Source organism: Hordeum vulgare, chromosome 3H, assembly GCF_904849725.1.
Source record: "Hordeum vulgare subsp. vulgare chromosome 3H, MorexV3_pseudomolecules_assembly, whole genome shotgun sequence".
NCBI lineage: Eukaryota > Viridiplantae > Streptophyta > Magnoliopsida > Poales > Poaceae > Hordeum > Hordeum vulgare.
This window is the reverse complement of record NC_058520.1, coordinates 616,696,585-616,703,224: the sequence shown is the minus strand read 5'-3', so window position 1 is coordinate 616,703,224 and position 6,640 is coordinate 616,696,585. Positions and strand designations below refer to the sequence as shown.

The 6,640-nt window shown below is 37.3% G+C and overlaps 1 non-coding gene across 1 annotated transcript; it reads left to right on the top strand.

The window, feature by feature from the left end:
• Nucleotides 1–1,008: 1,008 nt before the first annotated feature.
• TRNAM-CAU lies at nucleotides 1,009–1,095 on the top strand. The gene is given in 2 exon segments: nucleotides 1,009–1,046; nucleotides 1,060–1,095. It is a non-coding gene; the product is annotated as a tRNA-Met (tRNA).
• Nucleotides 1,096–6,640: the final 5,545 nt, after the last annotated feature.

Sequence of the window (6,640 nt, the reverse complement as noted above, 5' to 3'; positions counted from 1 at the left end):
CGAGTCGGATGTAATGAGCAAGATATAATATTCACGCTATTCCGCACCCATAATAGGTCTTTCGGTTAACTTCCCTCATTCCTTCATTCCCCTGTTTTCTTCGGGTTTTCCTTCTCTTTTTTGATTTTTGGTTTTCTTCGATTACTATTAATTTATTTGATGGATTTTATCGGCTTTCTTCAGTTTTCTTCGATCTTTCTTCTTATTTTCATTTTTCGTTTTTTCTTTGGTGATTTTTCTTAGTTTTCATTGGAATCCCGTTTTTCTTTTCTTGTTTAACTTTTCTTTGGTTTTGTATCATTCTTTCTCGTTTTTTGTTGGGTTTTTTTTTCATTGCATTAACATTTGGTTTATGTTGTCCAATTTTTTACACTACATTAACATTTGAAAATACAGGATTGATATTGTTTTAAGTGTTTTGATGTCTACTTTTCTTTACTCACGTTGTACATTTTTTTGTATACACCAGAAAGATTTTTTCATACATGTTTAGGAAAAATTAAAATGCCATATTAATGTTTTTTTTTCAAATATATGTGTTTTGAACATGTTCTGAATAGGTGGTAACCATTTTATTTAAATCCATAAAGTTGTAAGTAATTATATGTTTTGGAAACATGAACAAAAAAAAAAGAAAAAGAAACTAACGTAACGGCAACTATGCCCCTAGGCGGTGGCCACGTGGCCCATCTACGAGGTGATGCGCGGGCAAGGGCTTCTTCCACCTCGACATAGCAATGCCCATTGGATATTTAACGCATCTGCGGTCAATTATTTATGTTTCATTTGGCATAGTACTTTTGTTTTCATTTGGGATAGATTTTTTTTGTTTCTGGAAGCTTCCGGGCCTTGAGATGCTTAGCATGCAAGTATTACCGGCTCCTGTATTCATTTGACCGACTACTGTTTGATGGTAACAGTACTCTAGTGATTACCGAAAGCAAATAAAAAAGGATAGCCGTGAGATGTCTCTATTAAGAAATCTATGGTTGAGATAAATAACACAACGGGGCGGTGGCGCAGTTGGCTAGCGCGTAGGTCTCATAGCTAATGCGAGTGATCCTGAGGTCGAGAGTTCGAGCCTCTCTCGCCCCACTGTTTTTTTTCTAATTTTGTAAAAGAAAAAAAAAACTGTGACCGATCTGAGTTTGTTCCACTTTCCTACTTGCTCCTTCACATGAATTTTCTTCTTATTCATCGTTCTCTGAATCTTTTTTTATTCTCATCAAAAGATGGATATATAACTTCTATCCCCATGTATACGTCACTGTTTTTTATTCTAATTTTGTAAAAGAAAAAAAAACTTGCTCCTTCACATGAATTTTCTTCTTATTCATCGTTTTCTGAATCTTTTTTTATTCTCATCAAAAGATGGATATAACTTCTATCCCCATGCATGCGTCCGTGGCTTTAAACATCACAAACAAAAGATTGACATGATGATGATGGAACTGAGGTGGCTAGTATTTCTTATGCGTCTTGGATGCTTCATGTCAGCCGGTATTTTCCTATCCATGAAAAGAGAAGGGAGAGATACCGCGAAACACATTGTTCTGCCATGAGATAGTGCACTCACTCCAAAATAACAATTTAATTTGGTTATGTGCATCCTATTGATGCAGAAGTTAAGAGTGATCTTCAACCATTTCTAGTGGGTATTACTTGCCCGCATTAATGAGAACTATGCGGTATGCACATATGGCTTTATCGCCATGTAGCTATTGCAAAATATGGCACATATAGCATAGTCGAATTTGGCATAGTTGCCACTACTTGCCCGCCTGCACATATGGCTTTTTATCACTATGTGGCTGTTGCAAGATGATTTGCATGCCCATCCCATCACAAAAACAATAACAAAAAGGCTCTAACGGCCAACTACACCACGAAACCTTGATGACTTTGTGATCGCTACTAGTTATAAGACTTAAGCGTCTAGCAATCTCCAAAGACATGCATAAATTATAGACTTATGGAGATACAATATCACATCATTCACTGCCGATCCACTATTTTTACAAGACGGGTGTCTTTAAGTGTTTCATGGCAATAATTGGATGCATTATATTCTAAGATTATGGAGACAAACCTGCAATAAATTATAGAACGGTGCCAATGAAAGTACATGGAAAAGGCACCCAAACACACCTGTCCAACATGAATACATGATGCATTAGAAATCCCCTTCTACCATGATGTATCTGGGATAGTAGCCATTAGTGAAAGAACAATAGTTATACAAACGAGTGAAGTGAACCCATCTCCAATAGTCCAACAATTATTATCTTTAGACCATTCTGAGCAAATCACGATAAAACTTGGTTTCATAACTGAGGGAAATACTTACCCACTTTGTGTTCCGATAACCCATTCCTTTTAATGGAAAACCCAACGCAGATCACGAGTATCACGTGTTATTTTTTTTCCTTTCTATTTTTACAAGACAAGTGTCCTTTAGGTAAGGATTTTCATGGAAATGAGTCCCGACATTGTATTCCAAGATTTATGAAGATGAGCCCATAATAAATAACATATAAACAAGAAAGGACCTTACCGGATATGAAAACAAAACTACCACAGTGCCAACCAATGAAGCATGTACATGGGCACAACGAGAAGAAGAAAAACACATGTCTCCACCATGATGACTGGGGAATCCCCGCACGGCGCAACCTGTCTCGAACCTGTTGAATTGGACGAGGAAGAGTCCCCTAGTGTCATCTAGGATGTCGAAGCACATGCACCGATGATGACCATAGACTGGGGGTCAAACCGAAGAAGGGTTGGTAACATTAGATATCAAACTCACATCAATCCATTATCTTCTGGTAAACCTCCGAAAGGAGGTTGAAGGATGAAATGGCATATTGACCGGGACGGGACCGACAAAAAAGACGGGGTCTCATGGTAGTGCATAAAAAAATCCTGAATGAAAAGGACAACACCACTCCCCAATCGCTTCCATCGCACCCAACGCCGCCACCTCTCAAGCTCGATCCCGGCCAAATAGAGAAGCTGCCACATCTCGCCGGCGACCCGCCATGGCTTTTAACCTCTAACCTGGTCATTGGTTTGCCCCCGCAAGAGCTCAGCCGCAGGCGCGGGCACGGCAAAATCAGATCGACCACTGGCACGGGCGCCGCAGCAGCAGCTCGACAGTCGACGCGGGCATGACAACAACAAGCAGCTGCTCGGCCGCCCGTGAGCTCGCCCGTACGGGACATGAGACCCAATTGTAATTTAGGTGGCACTTTTATGGGATCTATTCTGCCGGAACAAAAATAATACTGTAAAAGCATGAAAAAAATTATTTTGCGGTCTGTAAACCAATTTAGGGGAACAAGATTTGGAGGAATCTACTAGAGATCCTCTTAGGAGCGTCACCATTCCAACTATGAAGAGCATCGTTCTCAAAAGAAAATTTAGCTAAATGATGCGCCTGCTAAGTATAGTCTGACCTAATCATGGGATGGTAATGTGTCCATGTACATTATGTGGAGTGCGTTCTATAAACATATGTTTTTTTCCATTTTCATAGATAGTGAAGAAATTTTTTGTTTTCCTTTTTTTTTTTGCTTTCTTTTAATTTTCAAACTTGTTAAAAAATTTCAAATATTGTTTGGCATTTCGAAATAAGTTCACAATTGGAAAAATGTTCACATTTCAAAAAATATTCAGTATTTTCAGGAACAGTTTGTAGTTCACATTTTTTTCACAAATACAAAAAATGTCACCTTTTTCAAAACTTTTGATAAATTACAAATATGTTTGTGTTTCAAAATTGCTCAGTAATTTCAAACAATATTCTTTTTTTCAAATTTTGTCTCATATACCAATAAATGGACCTCTTTTCAAAAATTATTCAAAGATCCTCGTCGTCTGGAAAAAAATTGGAGTTCCAAAAGTTGTTCAAGTTTTTGGAAAATGTCCATGTTTCGAAAAATGTTTGTGTTTTAAATGTTTGTTCAAAGATTCCATCCAATGTTCATGTTTCAAAAAGTGTGTCAATTTTCAATCTTTGTTCAAAGTTTCAGTCTTTGTTCAAATTCCAAAAGGAATTCCTTTACAAAAATGTTACCATTTAATAATTGTTCGCATTTTCAAATTTTGTTCTTGTGAAAATCTCCCCATTTAAAAATATGATTCACATATTCAAAAAATGATGGCATTTGTTTTTCCTTTTTCGTCATATTATGCAAAAATTGATAGAAATTAAATAATCAATTTATCAAAACTTTTTCTCTTTAAAAAGGAATTTAAAATTTGCTTGCGTTGTTCATAAAATGTTGTGATTCAAACATTATTTGCCTTTTAAACATTCTTAATAATTTCCAAAAAATATTTGAAATTTTAAAGAACTCTTCAGATCTGCCGCATGTGTTAATTCTTAAACGTCCGAGCTACTTATTTGTCATAACCAACCAACCTGCCATAACAACTTGAGTCTGGAACCAATTTGAGTTAATTCAGGTTGTACTTTTCTGCTACTGCACCAGATCGTAATGCTAATCCGGTCAATGCACATATCTGCTAATAATATTGTTTTAGGAGTTTTTTTTCATGATTTGTGTTCACCGTTTAAATGTAAATCACCTGACTATCTTGTATATTGTGATCGACTTGTTTCTAGCTCCTCACTTATGTTGTAGCATGTTCTAATCAGGTGATGCCTCGTGTATTTCATACCCATCTATCACTATTGGCAACACTTTTGTTCTTCCGTGTTCTTTCTTCTATCCTCCAATGTGAGCATTATACTGTTTCTTAATGCTTATCTTATTTTAGGATGCTTAATACTTATCTCGATGCAGCGAGGTGAGATGCATATATATATTCATCACCCAGGGTAAAGAATAAGTTATTCTTCACCCGAGGTAATTTTACGGTCGCTTCATAAATAAATTATATTTTGAATTAAAATAATTACATTTATATTGATTCACTACGTAAAATTTGGCATAAGAAAACAAATATATAGGTCATAAGACCAGAAAAACTGCATTTTGTGCATATTTTACACTATATTTTTACGTTTGTAATTTTACGTAACAAAAACTTTTTTTATGGCCATTATATATTTTCTTACGTTCTCTTTTTATGTATTAAATAAAATAAAATTGACGGAGCGTAAAATTACGATGCATTTATATGAAAATAGAGGGGGGTGAAGAATAACTATTCCTCTCGATGCAGCCAGCTACCACTATCTGTTTCTGTTCCTGATATATGGTTTAGTTTGCTGGGGCATGAGCCTGAACTAAACGAGTGCAAGGGCTTGATTACATGTTGGTCCTAGAACTGTTTGTTTTTTTTTTTTGAAAAGGAGGCCTTGCCCCGGCCTCTGCATCGAGTGATGCATACAGCCATATATTAGCCTAAATAAGTAACCAATAAGTACAGAGTATAAAAAAGGAAAAAGGAGATACATGGCGAACATCGCGCCGCAGCCTGGAATGGCTAAAAGATGAAGATGACTAAACACCTATCCTATTAATATGCCGCCATCCAAACCGGTTGAAGATACCCTGTGCTACCATCTCCCAGCGGGCACACCCAGTAACCATAAGCTCCCTGGCTGCCACAGGAGTTAGTAACGACCATGTGCGGATCAGTGCGGTAATTCGGTAGATAACCTGCAAGAATTGGATATCACGAGTTCTGTTAAAAACCAAATCATTTCTGCTATTCCATAAAGCCCAAAGAAGAGCACATGCTCCGACACGAATAGATTTAGCTAATTGAACATCAATTCCCTGTAACCACGTTCCAAATAACGAGTTCAAGTCAACAGGAGGAGCGATGTTAAAAGCAATGTGAATTGATCGCCAAACAATTTTAGCCAAAGGACAGTCGAGAAAGAGATGGTGAATACTTTCTAGGCTTGGACAGAAAGAACATCTAGAACTTCCTTTCCAATTCCGTTTGGCTAAATTATCCTTAGTTAAAATAACTCCCTTGTGAACAAACCACAAGAAAACTTTTATTCTAAGAGGAACCCTAACCTTCCAAATGTGTATTGATTTTGGAATTGGTACTGAGTCAATGAGATCGGAATACATGGACTTAACCGTAAACAGCCCATTTGGTGTTAATCTCCAGGAGATACGATCACACCTATCAGAAATATTAACCTCCATTAATCTTCTAACTAGATGCAACCATGAAACCCATCTATCCCCAACTAAAGATCTGCGGAATTGAATATTAAGGGGAATCTCCCGCAATACCGCCGCAACTGTCCCTTGTCGACGTTGGGCGATATGGTACAACCGCGGGTATTGAACTGCCAGAGGCGATTCTCCTAACCAGGTGTCTTCCCAGAATCTAGTCAATTCCCCATTTCCAATTATGAACCTCGATCTGTGGTAGAATGAACTTTTTACCCGCATTAGACCCTTCCAAAATGGCGAGTCAAAAGGTCTCGCTTCTACCTGCGATAAGGATTTAGAGTGCAGGTACTTGTTTGAGAGAATTTCCACCCACATTCCATCGGTTTCCATTGACAATCTATACAGCCACTTGCTGAGCAGACATTTATTTTTAGTTTCCAAATTTTCAATACCTAATCCTCCTTGATCTTTAGGACGGCAAATAATATCCCATTTCGCCAATCTATATTTAGTCTTAACCTCATCACTCT